This window comes from Rhipicephalus sanguineus, chromosome 10 (assembly GCF_013339695.2).
Source record: "Rhipicephalus sanguineus isolate Rsan-2018 chromosome 10, BIME_Rsan_1.4, whole genome shotgun sequence".
Taxonomy (NCBI): Eukaryota; Metazoa; Arthropoda; class Arachnida; order Ixodida; family Ixodidae; genus Rhipicephalus; species Rhipicephalus sanguineus.
Genome location: NC_051185.1, coordinates 24,454,036 through 24,470,304, shown reverse-complemented (window position 1 = coordinate 24,470,304; position 16,269 = coordinate 24,454,036).

Sequence of the window (16,269 nt, the reverse complement as noted above, 5' to 3'; positions counted from 1 at the left end):
GAAGTGATGATGATGACGCTCAAAATGATGTTGATGATGACCTTTCTTTTTGTACCGTTCATCATCATCATAAGAATCTTACAGCTTCAATGTTCGACTGTTTTCACGGTGTGGGACTCGCTTATTTCTTTGTAATGCATTATTCTCTCCCGCCACTCCATAGGGGGGCGCAAGAGCCTCCGCTTTAATGCTTTCATATACGCCCTTGCTCCCCTGGTGGCAGTGTGGTTCTTGGTCTACGTACGCAGCGATCTCCTGGAAACCTAGCGTAAAAAGCGAACGCACCACGTGATCACTCAAGCTGCTCGTTCCTCTCGTCTTTCCGGCTTTCGCGCGACTCAAAAAAGAGTAAGAACAGTTCCGTGCAGTGAAAGGTGTCGCCACAGCGAAGCGCCTCTCGTAACAACTCCTGCTGGCGCTCGCGACGAGTGCCTTTTTCCTCGGGCGTACGAGAGATCTTGCCCATCTTCGGAAAGGGCGCGGCGCACATCAACCCCCGCTCTTATACCATATCCGGCAGCCTCGTCTCCACCGCGCTTCGATCTTCTCAGTGCACCCAGCGCGGTCTCGCATTGGTTACCCGCCTTCCGACGGCGTTTCAGCGGGAGAATCATGGTGGCGTATCCACTTGCATTGCCGTTCGCGTGTTTTTTTCGCTTACCAAGGACATCCTCGCGGCAAGCGTGGTGATTTTGGTATGGTGAAATAGTAATTACTCATATGAGAAAAATTGCTTCAGAGCGCGGCTCTTAGGTGTCCGTTCCTGCGTTGAGCGGCGTCGCCGTCGGCTGGCGTCGGGCGGCGTAACCAATAGAGCGAACGAGGACGAAAGAGAGCGAACGTGGAGGCTGTCGGTATCACGAGCCACTGGCCCTCTAACCTCGCTTTCTTCATCCGTCACGCGCGCTGGCCCCTCGGTCGGAGGTCGTGCGCATGCAAGGCTGGAACGCGCACTGCCGCTGGCTTCGCTTGTCGTAACAGGGCTGTCGGCGTTTCGCTTGGTTCGCGACGCCTGAAATGCACAGAGTGGTGTGCGTAGCACTCGAGCGCTGGCAGTTTCTGTGGCAGCATGTAACGAATGTTGCACTGCTACAACTGCGGATAGCCAAAACTTCAAACACAGTCGGCGGTGTCCCAACGCGATGCTGCGCTCAGAATTCGCATCGGGCAGTATCGTAATTTGTCGGTGAAATTTTTTTCTTTAGTGTCCCTTAACTCCCATAGACCTTCATTAACTGGAACCCTGCTTTGCTAAACCATGCTCTACTTCGCGTAGCTTCGGACTACATTGCATTACGTCGCTGAGGCTTTCCCTCAGCTCCACTGGTCATTGGTGCTTACGATAGTAGACAGTTTTAGAATAGGGTACGCAAAGATAGCGTTCGTCGCGTACGCAGCCCGTGTACGCAAGAGTATAGCGTACGAGGCATGCGCAGTGGCGACAAGCGCCAACGCAAAGCTTTGCGTACCCTATCATAAAACTCTCTAGTAAAGCCACGCCTAGCTTTTTTAGGGGCGAAGCTCCTTAAGGCGGCACCCGTTCGTCCCTCGTAGTTGTCGTAGTCGTAGTGCGTAACCAGTCGTAACCGCTAGTACCAGATCTTGACCTCCAAGGTGGTGCCGGTGGGGAGATTTTTCCTGTGCGTTGTTGAACAATAAAAAATTCGCAGCGTTGCGCGTTAACTAAAAGCCGAATTCTTCTGTCTCTCATTCCCCATTAGCAGCCATTGGCATGTTCCAGTAGGAAACGTTAGTAGAAGTGTAAGTGTTAGCTAAAAGCCGACTTCTTCAGTCTCTCATTCCCATTAGCAGCCATTGTTTACCTCCAAGGTAGTGCCTGGTGAGATATCTCCTGTGCGTGATTAAACAATAAAAATTTTGTTCAGAACGCCGTTGATTGATGAAATAAGCCAACGAAAGACGCCAGATGTTCTCTAAAAGCAAAACGAAAAGACGCCAGATGTTTCTAAAGCAAAACGAAAAGACGCCAGCTGCTTCACGAAAGACGCCAGATGTTTTCTAAAGCAATGGTTTTCTAAACAATGAAAATTCACAGCGTACATGTAAAATTAAAGTGAGCTGCAAGTCGTCATAACTCTCATCGAACCTTTAGTATAAACGCGCCCGATCTCACGTCGGTGATGATGTACTGGGCAGAATTCACGGAAGATTCACGGTTTACCGATGAACCTCCGCAGCTTCGCCCACTCATCATCATTCACTCCGTGGATATGCTGTGATTTTTTTGCTCGTAGTTGTAGAGTCAGACGTATAATTCATGCTTAAAGAAAGTTTTGAAGTGAAGAAAAAACAACTAAAAGCATACGTTTAGCCAAAGCGAATAAGACACTTTGCTAAAAAGACTGCGGGATTAGCGAAAACTGTTGGTAATCCGAATTGATTGCCATATTTTTTAGAAATATCGACATATTATTCCGCGGGAAGCCGCTTCGACGGCTTGAGAAACAGTGGTGGTACGGAAGGGCAAGGCTTCAGTGTATTGCGTTTGCCCGTTCGCTCGAAAAAGCAGTTCGTAATCGCTAGGAGTATGCTATACAGTACAAGCTCGTTAATTCTGATGTCACGGGATAGGAGAAGCTGTCCCAATAGCCGAATACCAAATTATCGAAAGTATCAACAATAAATATATGTCTATTACATCAATGCACTTTCAGTTTTTTTATGATTATGTAAAAACAGTGATTACTTTGCATAACAGCAGTGCAAAAGCTGCAATTTTGGCCGTTTGCGAGATTGTCCACAGTCTGAACGCGGCTCAATTGACCCCCCCCCCCCCCTGAACCCATACCTTATTACGTACGAAAGGGCGATTGTAGGTAGCGACCACGTCTTTCTGAAAGCCCGTGGCCGTTTCGGCTGTCCGCGAACACCGTTTTTGTTCCTTTTCGTCGCACTTTTGCGGCGCTTCGCGGGTCGGCGCGCTACGAGGATCAGCCGAATTGACCGCGTCGAGACCAAATATGACCGAATTAACGAGCGTATGATGCCATTAAACAGTGCATACGCTGGCCGGGACCAGAATTCGAATTATCCGATTTTTCAAGTCAACGAGTGTCGAATTAACAAGCTTTTACTTTATTACTCTGAGCGGTGTAACATTTCTTCTCAACACGACATACTGCTGTCTTACAGTGTCGACGTGTTATCGCGTGGCGCAAAGAAGAGAGGTTGAGGAGAGTTTGAGGAGAGGAGAAGACGCTATTTCTTCAGCCCTATTTGGGAGCACGTTGGTAGTGAGGCAGCTTCGGGCTCTCCCTGTGTAAAGAGTCTTGTAACCCGGCTCTTTTCCAATCGTGAGCAGTATTTGCTTCCCGATCACGACGTACTACGGACGGCTGGACGATAAGGGATTCCTTCGTGACGTCGTGTAACGATGATTCGTCGCGACACACGCGCACGGAGGCGTTCACACAGCAAAATGATAAATAAACGTAAACGCAAATGTTCACGACGTACCGACATCGGGGTTTGAGCTCTGGCGTGGCCTCCGCGATTAGCTCCGGCAGCGCGCCGTTGCTTCCGGAGCTGATCGCGTAGGCCACGGCTCTAAGCTTTTAGTACCGAATAATAACGTTTGGGATTTTACGTCCCAAAACCACCACATGATTATGAGGGAAGCCGTAGTGCAGGGCTCCGGTAATTTCGACCTCCTGGGGTTCTTTTAACGTGCCTCCAAATCTAAGCATACGAGCCTCTAGCATTTTGCCGCCATCGAAATGTGGCCAACGCGGCCGGGATTCGATCCCACGACCTTCGGGTCAGCCGTCGAGCCCCATAAATACTATACCACATACGGTCGGTGATCTTAGTACCGAAGCCCGACGCTTAAACCACAGGTGTGTGCCTCGTCAAGCGCAGGTGAACGCGTTTAGTTGCGTCCCGGGTACAGACGCCTGGCGCGCTTCCACAGCGTTGACGCTTTCTACGAGAATTCGTTTCGTGCAAGCCGCGCTTACACGACACGAAGTGTGGGCTACAGGAAGCACCGTGTGAGATGCTTCGCGAGTTTGCAGAACGCTGAGGGAGTGTCGCTATTCGCATGGAGTGTGATGACTGACTGATCTTCCTTTTAGGCGCTGTGGTACCCGAGTATCCCGCATAGTCTACGCTTAAAGAATGTTAAGAAACGAAAAGCCTATATTAAGGCAAAGCTAAATTTTATGACACTTTGCTAAATAAGGCTATGCGTCTTGCAAGAGTTGTTGCTAATTCATCACGGGTGTCGCACTTTCCTACAACTATCGGCGTAATATTTTGTGAGAAGCCGCTCAGACAGCTTGAGAAGTAATGGTGGTAGAACAGGATAAATTGTAAGCAGCATAGCATTAATAAGCTGGCAGCTGGCTCCCGATGTTTTCCATCACGCAGCCTTCTACGTAGTGAAGAACTTCTAGTGCTCTGAATCGTTCACATTGTGTGTCAAACCAGCGCCTGGTCAAACACAGCGTTAACGCATGATATTAGGAACGTATTACCAAAGAGACAGCTTACCATCCTCTCTTAGTAGAGTACATCTGACAATCCGCATGAACAAAAACTCGACGATACTCTAAATCTTTGGCTCCTAGTTTTTCTCGAAGTACCAGTATTTCAGTGTCAAAAGTGTTAACGTATGATCCTAAGAAGGTATTACGAAAGAGCAGCTTACCATCCTCTCTTAGTAGAGTACATTGTACTATAGATGGCGCCCAATTTTAAACGCGAGTGGCATTTCCTTCCCTATCACTATTGACACCCGATGAGCGAAAGACTGAGCTTCCGCTGTGACGGCATTTAAACGCGGATGGCGTTACACAAGCACGCGGGGGTGACGTCACTGCATGTCTACACGTGATAAACAACCAGTGCAAACAAAAAAGTTTACATCGTTCCGACCGCGTGATTTGCGCTCTGGGCCTGTGGTACCGAAGCCTGATGTTCGAAACACAACGCCACAGCCGCGTGCTTCGTCAAGCGGAGAAGCACGCCCTCGGTATGTCCACTGTGCAAGCAAACGCACACAGACGCTTTGCGCGTTTCCATGGCATAGATGGCTTCTTGGCGAATCCGTTTCGTGCAAGCGCGAAGTGTCGCTTGTATTATGCGTAGTTAAAGCAATATGCAATGAAGCCAAGGGAGGATATAAGGAAGATTATTTGTAGTTCTGTTCCGTTCTGTTTTAACTGGCTTGCTGTAGAGAGCTCGAGGTTACATTACTTCGCCTACTACATTTCTATAAGTTCTGCAGAGAAAAAGATTAGTGTTAGCCAAATAAAAAATGAACTTAAGAAAAAGAAATCACAGCATATCCACGGAGTGAATGATGATGAGTGGGCGAAGCTGCGGAGGTTCATCGGTAAACCGTGAATCTTCCGTGAATTCTGCCCAGTACATCATCACCGACGTGAGATCGGGCGCGTTTATACTAAAGGTTCGATGAGTTATGACGACTTGCAGCTCACTTTAATTTTACATGTACGCTGTGAATTTTCATTGTTTAGAAAACCATTGCTTTGGAAAACATCTGGCGTCTTTCGTTAAGTAGCTGGCGTCTTTTCGTTTTGCTTTAGAAACATCTGGCGTTCTTTCGTTTTGCTTTTACAAAACATCTGGCGTCTTTCGTTGGTTTATTTCATCAATCAACGGCGTTTTGAACAAAATTTTTATTGTTTAATTACGCACAGGAGAAATCTCACCAGGCACTACCTTGGACGTAAAGAATGGCTGCTAATGGGAATGAGAGACAGAAGAAGTCGGCTTTTAGCTAACACTTACACTTCTACTTCTACTAACGTTTCCTACTGGAACATGCCAATGGCTGCTAATGGGGAATGAGAGACAGAAGAATACGGCTTTTAGTTAACGCGCACGCTGCGAATTTTTTATTGTTCAACAACGCACAGGAAAAATCTCCCACCGGCACCATCTTGGAGGTCAAAGCGTAACACTGGTTACGCACTACGACTACTACGACTACGAGGGACGAACGGGGGCCGCCTTAAGGAGCTTCGCCCCTAAAATCTCCCACCGGCACCACCTTGGAGGTCAAGATCTGGTACTAGCGTTACGACTGGTTACGCACTACGACTACTACGACTACGAGGGACGAACGGGTGCCGCCTTAAGGAGCTTCGCCCCTAAAACTCGCGTTACATTCGAGTAAATACGGTAGTTAGGGGGAAGCAAACGTTTATTAAGGTGAAAGCCTTAGATGCCTCATCAAACGCGAAAATTTACCATCGGTGGTGGCGGCGTCGGCGTCAACACGAGTGACTCAAGAAAATCATCCCGTGATGATATCGCCGCATGACGTCATCATGTGATGATGATGACGATGAGATCATCATAATGACGTCATAGATACCAAAAATTGTGACGTCATCATGGGCTCACTATGACGTCACATCACGTAACGTCACGTGATGAAGTCATCGCATGAGTTTTGACATATAGCTTTTGGAGGGAGCCGGGGGAGGATCGATACATCGACTGCGAAGGAAAAGAAGATGACTTTCGCCTTCGAGTCGCCTTAGGCAAATGCCTAAGGGGCCCTGTGAGTTTTTTTCGATTAATCCTTTTTACGTGGGGTGTACTTCTCAAGAGAGAGAGAGAATACACATCTTTATTTCGGTATTATCTAAGCGTCGTCTTCGGGGTGGTCTCCCCCTTCCAGGAAACCATAGGCTTTCCTCGCGTCGACAGCCCTCGCTATCAGCCGGCGCTGGTCTTCGAGGGTGGGGCTGGCTAAGGCTCGCTCCCGAAGCTCAGGCGTGTAGTATGGGCTGGATGCACTGACACAGTGTACACCTTCCTACCATATGGTAAAGCGTGTCCTGTGCTCCCCAAAACTGGCAATGTGGGGAGGGCACGTAGGGGGTAAAGGGGTAATTTATAGATGGGTGGGGCAAGCTGTTGGTTTGCAGTGCTCTTAGAATGCGGTGTTGACCAACGGTAAGCATTGTGTGTGGGGGTGGAAACATGTCTACTTCTCCATCCATCACGCCTGAGCGCTTAAGAGGAGCTCACGGAAGCCGAAGATTAAGTCTAGATTGACAGAATTGTAAGCTTATATTTTTTTAAATGCGTTTAGGTACTTTTCTTAAGGACAAAATGACACGCTGAGGTCGTTTCGCCTAATACTGATCTTCTTGCATTGGCGAGGGCGATCAACAAGATGGAACGCCACGTCTCAATCCTTCTCTAGGAATTTGCGGGGAAGGAGAGAGCGGAAATGGGGATAGCCCCCTTTTAAGAGCATACGGCCCAGGGACGGAAGCGTGAAATCCCTATTTTAGAAGGCGCTGACTGAGTAGCGGTGCTGATCACCTCGAAGATCGCGCTGTTGTTCGCGGGAACGCGCGCTCGCCCGCGAGAGACAACGCTACGTGCCCTTATCCGAGTGGCAAATAAGACGGCGCGTTGGCTCAGGAAAACCTCTGTTTCTGAGATGGATGCTGCTCTCGATGGGCGCTGGACGCTGTGTGCGACGACAGTCGTGCTAGCTGGTTTCCGCTCGAACCGTAAGTACTTCTTCTCGGTGAATGAAAACACTTCACATATCGAGAGTTAAAGGCTCGCCGTTACTACCTGAAATGTTGCGTTTGGCTGAGAGTGACGTCAGAATGCGACACCAGCGACACAAACGTGCGTCTATATGGGAAAGTCAACTATCTGAGACGCCCTAAAAAGTGTCTGACGTCACGAAAACAAGTAAGCGCTATTGGACGGAGCATTTATGTGCATTCTCTATGGGAGAGACTACGCTGAACGTAGGCGGAGCTGAGATTTTATTCTTAGGCTCAATAGAGCATAATGAACAAAAACATTCCCTGGAGCTGTGTTCAGGGCAGTGCAAACATTGACGCGGGTAAACACACTTAGGCAAACTGTTTTTTTAGCGGAAAAATAAGGTAATAATGTACACGTAATGAACAACAGCGTGGAGGGCATGAGCATACACCTGAAACCTAAACTTAGGCGCGCGACATACTTCATATGTTGACATATTCCGGTGACCCGCGCGGCTTCGGTTGCGAAACTAGCTACGTTTCACTTCCGAAGTGGGCTCGGTTATCGAAATTTCATTACTTTCTCCGTTATGTCGTAATGCCGTAAAAAATCTCACAGCGCTCGTTATTACGCAAGACCCGCTCGCGTTGTTGCCAGCAGCCAAAATGAGGGCAACGCCGATGCAGGCTTTTGCAGGGCCGTGTTTTTCAATCTACTCGGAACTATATTACGAAAGGATAGGCGCGACGAAGTGGCCGTAAGTGGGTGTAACCCGACACCGACTACACCAGAAACGACCAGGCAATCTGTGTTTTCCTATGAAACTTATGAATTGGAATTTGCTTTTATTCACCTGTATGTGGAAAAGGACCTTTAGGAGCATGCAAACGCGTGAAGCATAAATGAGTTCATCGCGCGCAGATTGCTCCCATTCCGCAGTGACGAGCCCGTCGATTTTGGTTCGCACATAAAGTTTAGTTCTCATCGCAGTAAACTGTCACCGTAATTTTTGTGTGAAGCGGAACCTACGTAAGCCTACGAGCCTGAAACTCGAAGCCGCATGTGATTTTCGATGTTTCGCGCCTTGAAAAACACATCTTTATATATATATATATATATATATATATATATATATATATATATATATATATATATATATATATATATATATATATATATATATATATATATATATATAAAGTATGGTCGACACGAAATAAAATCTGGCTTTGAAAAAGGCATACGGCTTGCGCATGCGCCACAGTTCAGTCGAACGGGAAACCATCGAGAAGTCAACCTCACATTCGCATGTTTACTTAACTACTCATGACGGCGAAACCATCCTCATTGCCAGCATCCGTACATATGACATTGAAGCTGATAGGCAAATAATGCGCGCATAGCTGGCAGTCGCGCAACGTCCGCCAAAACACATTTCTTTAGTGCAGCCAGCCCTCACCTGCTTTCGCGAGAAATATTTTTCCCTTCACTTTCCGCTGCCGATGCGCACACAACGTTTCCATTAGGCGGGCACATCAGCAGATGAACCACGAACCGAGGGAAAACATAGCCGAGTACTCAGACAGCGATCTCCAACGGAGCAGGCTACACCTGCGCCCGCCTACATCGAATGCACTGGCACCCTTATTGAACAATCAGCCCAGGCCTCTCACTGGTGAGAGTCTCTCCGCAACAAACTCTCGAAGCTTGCCTCAGAAACACTTTCTCCTTTTCATCTCTCTGCCTCTGGAGTGTGCGAGCGTCTACGATAGTACGCAACACTGGTTGTTATCGTTGTTCAGTGTTTTCTTTCTTTTCTTTTCTTTCTGCCTTTCCGGTAAGAGGCACTCCAAAGGGAGGTTCGTGCCTACAGCGCATGGCTGGATATTGAGGCCGAAATTCGATTGCCATGCTTGCGTTAGGAGCGCCGCTCTCTCGCTCGTGTGCGCAGTCAGGTCAATGCCTCCTGTATGCCTGGTTGCCCAAGAATCCGGCAGACAAAGAGGTTATTAGGAAATGCGGATGGTTAGTCTCCCGCGGAATAGCACGTAGTTAATTATTTCCCCCTGTTGAAGAGACAAATAGTAGCAGATGCATTATTCGTGCACCGACGTCGCTTGCTAATCGTGAATATGATATCCTTCTATTACGTTCAATATAAGGAATATCTTTCATTCATCCACCTGAGCTACAACTTCAAGAAACTGATGTGGAGAAGGCAAGGAAAATAAGACTAAGCAATTCAGACGAATACAAAGGAGTTCCCAGGAACCTTTAGTGATCGTCCTAATCAGCGTTTCACGTTGTGCAAGCCATATGGTGTGCTAATGCTTCCAGCTTTTCGAAGTGCGGTCTTATGAGAGCGGGAGAGGCTGGTGAGAGAGGCTGGTGAGACCCCCAACTCACACGCTCAGTTCCCCCCCCCCAACTCACACGCTCAGTTCGCCCCCCAGCTCACACGCTCAAATCACGTCCCCAACTGAACTAACTCACTCACTCACTCACTCACAACTAACTAACTAACTAACTCACTCACTCACAACTAACTAACTAACTAACTAACTAACTAACTAACTAACTCACTCTAACTAACTAACTAACTAACTAACTAACTAACTAACTAACTAACTAACTAACTAACTAACTAACTAACCAACCAACCAACCAACCAACCAACCAACCAACCAACCAACCAACCAACCAACCAACCAACCAACTAACCAACTAACCAACTCACTCACTCACTCACTCACTCACTCACTCACTCACTCACTCACTCACTCACTCACTCACTCACTCACTCACTCACTCACTCACTCACTCACTCACTCACTCACTCACTCACTCACTCACTCACTCACTCACTCACTCACTCACTCACTCACTCACTCACTCACTCACTCACTCACTATTCCAGTTTTCCAAACAGAAACGGACTCCACACTCGATCACCGTCCAGCTGTCATTCACTGGTTCTCTCACTCACACTTGCCATGGTAGCACAGGGCTTAAGGTTTCCGGCTACTAAATAGAAAGTCGAGGGTTCGATCCCGGCCGGCCGCTACTGTCTCATTTCAATGGAGGCGAAGTGCCGCAGGCCCGAGTACTCTGTGATGTCAATGCGCACTAAAGAACACCAGATGGACAAAACTTCCGGAGCCCTCAACTACGGCGTGCCTCATAATCATATCTTGGTTTTGCACATCAGACCGCAGGTATTATGATTATTTTATTACGCTGATTACCTGGCTCACAATCGCGCAGAAGAAGTGTACACTGACTCTCCAGTCATAGGCGTTCGCAGGGTTCCCCATTAGGGCGGGCAAAACTTCATCGCCCCTCCCTCCTCCCCGCCCCCCGCCTCCCTTTGGTTGGTCGAATTCAAAAGACAATATGCTTCACAGTGGGTAAAAAAAAATGAACGTGAAGGTACGATGTGCTGCTTACAATGACTTGCCTTTGGACCCTGTCTTTCCGGGAGTAAAGATGGGTAATAAACAGTTCTTGGAATGCAACATCAGGGGTCTTCGGCCGCCATTTCCGTCAATAACCTGCATGGCAATAATCCTACTCTGTAAACAATGACAGGACAGGTACTACTAAGTAAAAGCATGGGGAAGACAAGGCGCCCCCCTTAGGTGAATAGGGCGGGCGTGGGTGCAGACGCCCCTTCCCCCGTGCGCGCGCCTATGTCCTCACGTACGCACTCTCATGAAACGCTTGCGAAACCGTTCCCTCTCCTTTTCTGACCGCGGCCCGTTCGCTCACGTCCACTACCTCATACACAGGCGCGCGCGCAACTTCATGAACGCTACCGGGAGCGTGCGCGGAAAAAAAGCAATGCGCTAGCCTCTGCTGTACCGCCGCAGGCGGCACGTCCGCCCATTTCCCCAGACACCGCGGCGTCCTCTTCTGCGCATGCTCACTCCTTTGCACTTGCACCGCCGCGTTCGTTGAGTCAACAAGCAAGAGCCGAAGAGGTGTAGTTGAGAGAAAAGGTGGTGACGGGGCATTCCGCTGGGATGCACTCGCTAACTGCGTTAGTTAGGCAACCACGCCGCCAGCGGCGAAGAGAGTAGCGCGAACGTCTTCTGAGAGGTTTCTTTACTATTATCACTTTGATTACGGAATGACTTTTCGAGAAGATATGGCGCAAGATCTTCGAGAGGCTTCTAGGAATATTTAGGAAGTAGGAGAGAGCTAGTCGCGCTGAGTACTATTTATTTTAGCGGGCAAAAGAAATTGAATAGTATCGCGCAGGAACTATCAACGATGGTTTGTAAATTGAAAGCGAACAGCCTCTCGCTTTAAAAAATTTATTCGCGTTTTAAGAAGGTATGACGAAACGGAAAGTGCGCGCTTTATTCAGAGCATTTATGTTGCGTTTTGTAATATGCCGCAATTCCTTCGATAAGAGAACCGATAACCACCAAATATGTCAGCTCTCTTGAAGCCACGTCACGGGATAGGAGGGAGGAGCAAGATGGCGGTAGGAGTATAGCTGTGATTCAAATTGAGAGCCTCAGAGATGTCTCACACTGGGTGATAGAAACGGGTCTCAAAGGCTATGTTCCTTTGATGCTCCCGCACTCCGGAAGCGGTTCGAGAGCCAGACACACGTCATAGAGGCCATTTGTGAAGCATATGTTGAGACCAGTTGCTTTTATCCTCGCATCAGTGTTTAGAGATAGAGAAGGCACACATAACCTTGACACCAATTACATCCTGTCAGCTAGGTCAGCGCAGTTATAGTGTTGCTTTGGTTACGTACCAGCTGACACACCTTGGAACAAGCAAAACACTATGTGTTTCCGAACGGGATTGTGAGCAAAACGCTCCAGCCATTGTTACGGATACGCCTTTTCACACTTCTTCTATGGCAGGCGTTCTTTTTCTGCCTATCGTTGTAACCCTTCCCGAACAAGTGGGCTTTCGTCGAAACTTGGTCTTCAAGCAAGGCTAGCTATTATACCAATCGAAGTATGGCCCACAATATCCGTGGAAGCTGAATGGTTTCAGCGCCAGAGTTGAACCTACAGCGATTTCAGAACGAAACTCGCTGTCCATTGGATAGACTCCAACACCGCAGCACGCGTCCCCGGCCGTGTTCATAAAAAAAGAACGGCCCGATAAGTTTCTCTCTGCCACGAGCGAACGCGACTCTCAGGAACGTCACGTCGTTCGTCTCAGAGAAGGGGGAAATGTGGAAGCAGGCGATTCCCGTCGACGAGTAGTTTTGAAGGGAAGGTGAAGCACTGTCTGAAAAAAAAAAACGACTTTGGAGTGTGTAATCACAGTTTCATCCCTGCTGAACTCTAAAACCCATGTGAGAGTTCTGAAAAGTGCGCGCAAACAGCATTTTTTTGGCACACAAAAAAAAAAAGAAAAGCAGTGGTTGTGGCCGCAGGGCTTCTTGAGATGCTGAGCGATCGCGGTGATGTCATCTTCAATTTGCCGCGTCATCTGCAACAGCAGCAATGTTGATGCGTGTCGTCCGCGATTAGTTGCGACAATGGCGCGCAGCCGGAGGTAATCACGGAGGCCACGGTTGAAGATACGAAACAGGCTTCTTCACATTCCACTCGGCTGCGCGTCGCTATGGCAGGTATTGCAATCCAGCTGCAGAACTTTCGGCGTCTGTATACTAACTTGAGCTACCGGGCACATAAACGCTCTCGCATTTCGGATCAGTAAGTGGCGGGGACCTTACGTCGGAGTGAGCGCGGCTCCGCCAAAGGAACTGAGTATGACATACTTCCGGTCAGTTCGTTTCCACGCCCACACTTTCAGCGCGCTTTCGTGGGCAGAGCAAGGCAAACTTTTCTTTCGCGTATTCTAAAGCTCCTGTTGCACGAACTACGAAAAGAAATCACAGTATAATCGACGACAATGTCGGTCATTGTTAACCACGAAATTTTACCGAATGTTAGAACCGCTTCAGCTTCCCTTGAAAGGGCCACTAAACCATCACGAGTTCGAAAACGAGAGAGTGGTTTCTTTTACGCCTTCACTACCCTTCCTAAAGGTCCTATATCCTCCTCGCCGCTTACTTCTTCATAAAACACGTGGACAATGCCAGCGCTAAGCGTTGAGCCTATCAAGATTTCGCGCTTCTCGATTAAACGCTGTTATCTCCGCCTGCGCAGTCGCAAACGCACAAAACGAAGGAAGATCAGTTGATCACGCACGATAGTCGTGCGAGAGAAGGCAGAACGGCCGTGCGAACGCGTGGTAAAGCAGGGTAGGAGACAATTCCCGACTGGTATCCCGCGTTATATGGACAAATGGAGAGCTTATTTCCTCGTGACGTCGCGTGAACAGACTGCTGGCGTCACGGGTTGTGCCGAAAAGATGGTAAACTACAGCAGCGAATGACGCGCGCTTGATTTTTGTATTTTGAGAGGTTGTTTAGGGGCGCTTGAAGTAAAGTCAACAAGAAACGAGTTAGCATTGGCCTCGCTTATGTACTTCGCTCGTATGAGGATAGACGCGGAAACCTTTTTGTGCATTTATGTTTGTCTTAACGCTTCTCCTCTCTCAATATTGCCGCATGGTTGTGTGAGCCCCCACAGGTAGAAGAGGATAAAGAAGTTCGGACTGAGCCGCTTCTTGGCCTAACCAGCCCAACGCGCTGAACAACGCAAGGTTCTCGTCATAAGTGTGACAAGATTGGTGGAGGAGCTGGGTACGACGACTCACCACTCACCCCATGCACAAGACCCCGCCCGGTAGCCGAAACACAAGCCCTGTGCCCGTGAACACTCCAGTTCACAGAGCAAGCCGCCGCCAACGAGGCTTACCACCGGAGGCACCGGAACAGCCTACTGACGCAGTGACTATGACTTCACCTCAAGCGGCCATGGAAGTTCCTACGTCTTCTACGCCGATCTACTGCACCGTTCAGAATCCGCTGATGCCTAGTCCCTTTCACGGAGAGCTGTTTGAAGATGTAGATGACTGGCTGAGTGAGTTTGAACGTGTCGCAGCGATCAATTACTGGGATGACGCCGCAAAGCTCCGCAACGTCTATTCCTGCTTAAAGGACGGCGCCCGAACATGGTTCTTGAACAGAGATGATGTCTTGACATCCTGGCGCGAGTTCCAGCATCGCCTCTTGGAGACCTACAGGAGCCCCGACCGCCGCGAACGTGCTGAACGTGCACTGCAAGCACGCATTCAGATGCCGAACGAGACCGTCACGATGTACGTGGAGGACATGACACGGCTTTTCAAGCGAGCGGATCCTGCAATGCCAGAAGAGAAAAAGCTGCGCTATCTTATGCGAGGTGTGAAGGAGCAGCTTTTTGCTGGTCTGGTGCGGAGTCCTCCAAAGAGTGTAGCCGAGTTTCTGACTGAAGCCGCAACGATGGAGAAAGTACTTCATCAGCGGTCTGCCCTATTCGACCGGCAAGTGAATACCGCATCGTCTCCCGAATTTCGCGCCACCCTTGGGAGCAACAGCAATGAATGGATTCGCGAAATCGTTCGCTCTGTCGTCCGCGAAGAAATGCAGAAGCTGTACGGGCCGAGACAACCCGAGGTAGGCTCCATCGCCAGTGTTATCCGGGACGAGGTCCAGCAGGTGCTGCACAACCGTCACTATCAACCGATGCCTACCAATGTGGAACCGGCTTCTGTGTCCTCTGATATTCGGAGCCGTACGTATGCCGAAGCCTTGCGCATGCCGGCCTCTTCCTTGCCGGTCGCTAGCCCCGCAGTCCCGATCCAGATGATGCCGCCAGTTGCAATTCAATCAGCACACGCTGGTTTGGACATCGACGGTCGCCGTGCACCTACGCGGAAGTCTGATCTCTGGCGTACGTCGGACAGAAGACCTCGCTGCTACCATTGCGGTGAGGCCGGTCACATCTACCGCGAATGCCCGTACCGACAGCTGGGACTGCGCGGTTTCGCCATTAATTCGCCTCGTCCCCAAGTTGGTCAGAGGCCAAGGGAAATTGAAGAATACCTCGCCCAGCAACGTGTACCCTTCGCACAACGTCAATCGCGGTCACCATCTCCACGGCGACCCGCAGCCATTGGGCCACGTTTCGGGGCGACGGCACGGGGACGTTCCCCAAGCCCTCGTCGGGAAAACTGAAGGCAGCGACCTTCGGGGGCGAGGTCGCTGGGACTCAAAGTGCGGAAGACCTCCCATCGACGCTTGCGCGAAACGCCGAGGACATTAAATCCCCGTTTGAGTGCAGTGCCAGAGAAACGCCGGAATCTACATCTGAACACAGTGACCGAGTCTCGCTCGACATTCCTGTGCTGATAGACGGTCTTCAGGTCAGCGCATTGGTGGATACGGGTGCAGACTATTCAATTATTAGCGGAAAACTGGCCACTAGTCTTAAGAAAGTGATGACGCCATGGAATGGAACACGTATTCGCACAGCTGGAGGACATGTTGTTACACCATTGGGTCGCTGTACCGCAAGAGTGAAAATCCGTGCGTCAACATTTGTGGTGACCTGCCTCGTCCTCCGCGACTGTTCTCGTCAGCTCATCCTCGGCATGGACTTCCTTCGCGAGAACGGCGCGATTATAAATCTCCGCGAACGAATGGTGACCTTCTCGACTCAACGCGCAACAGATCGAGACGCCGATAGCTGTCGTAGACCTGCGCTGCGTGTTGCTGACGAAAGCGTGACGCTGCCACCACGAGCGACTGCTTTCATAGAGGTCACTTGTGAAGATCTCCGAGACGGTGACGCGGTCGCCGAGAGCAACCTATCACTCTTGCTGCTTCAAGGTGTG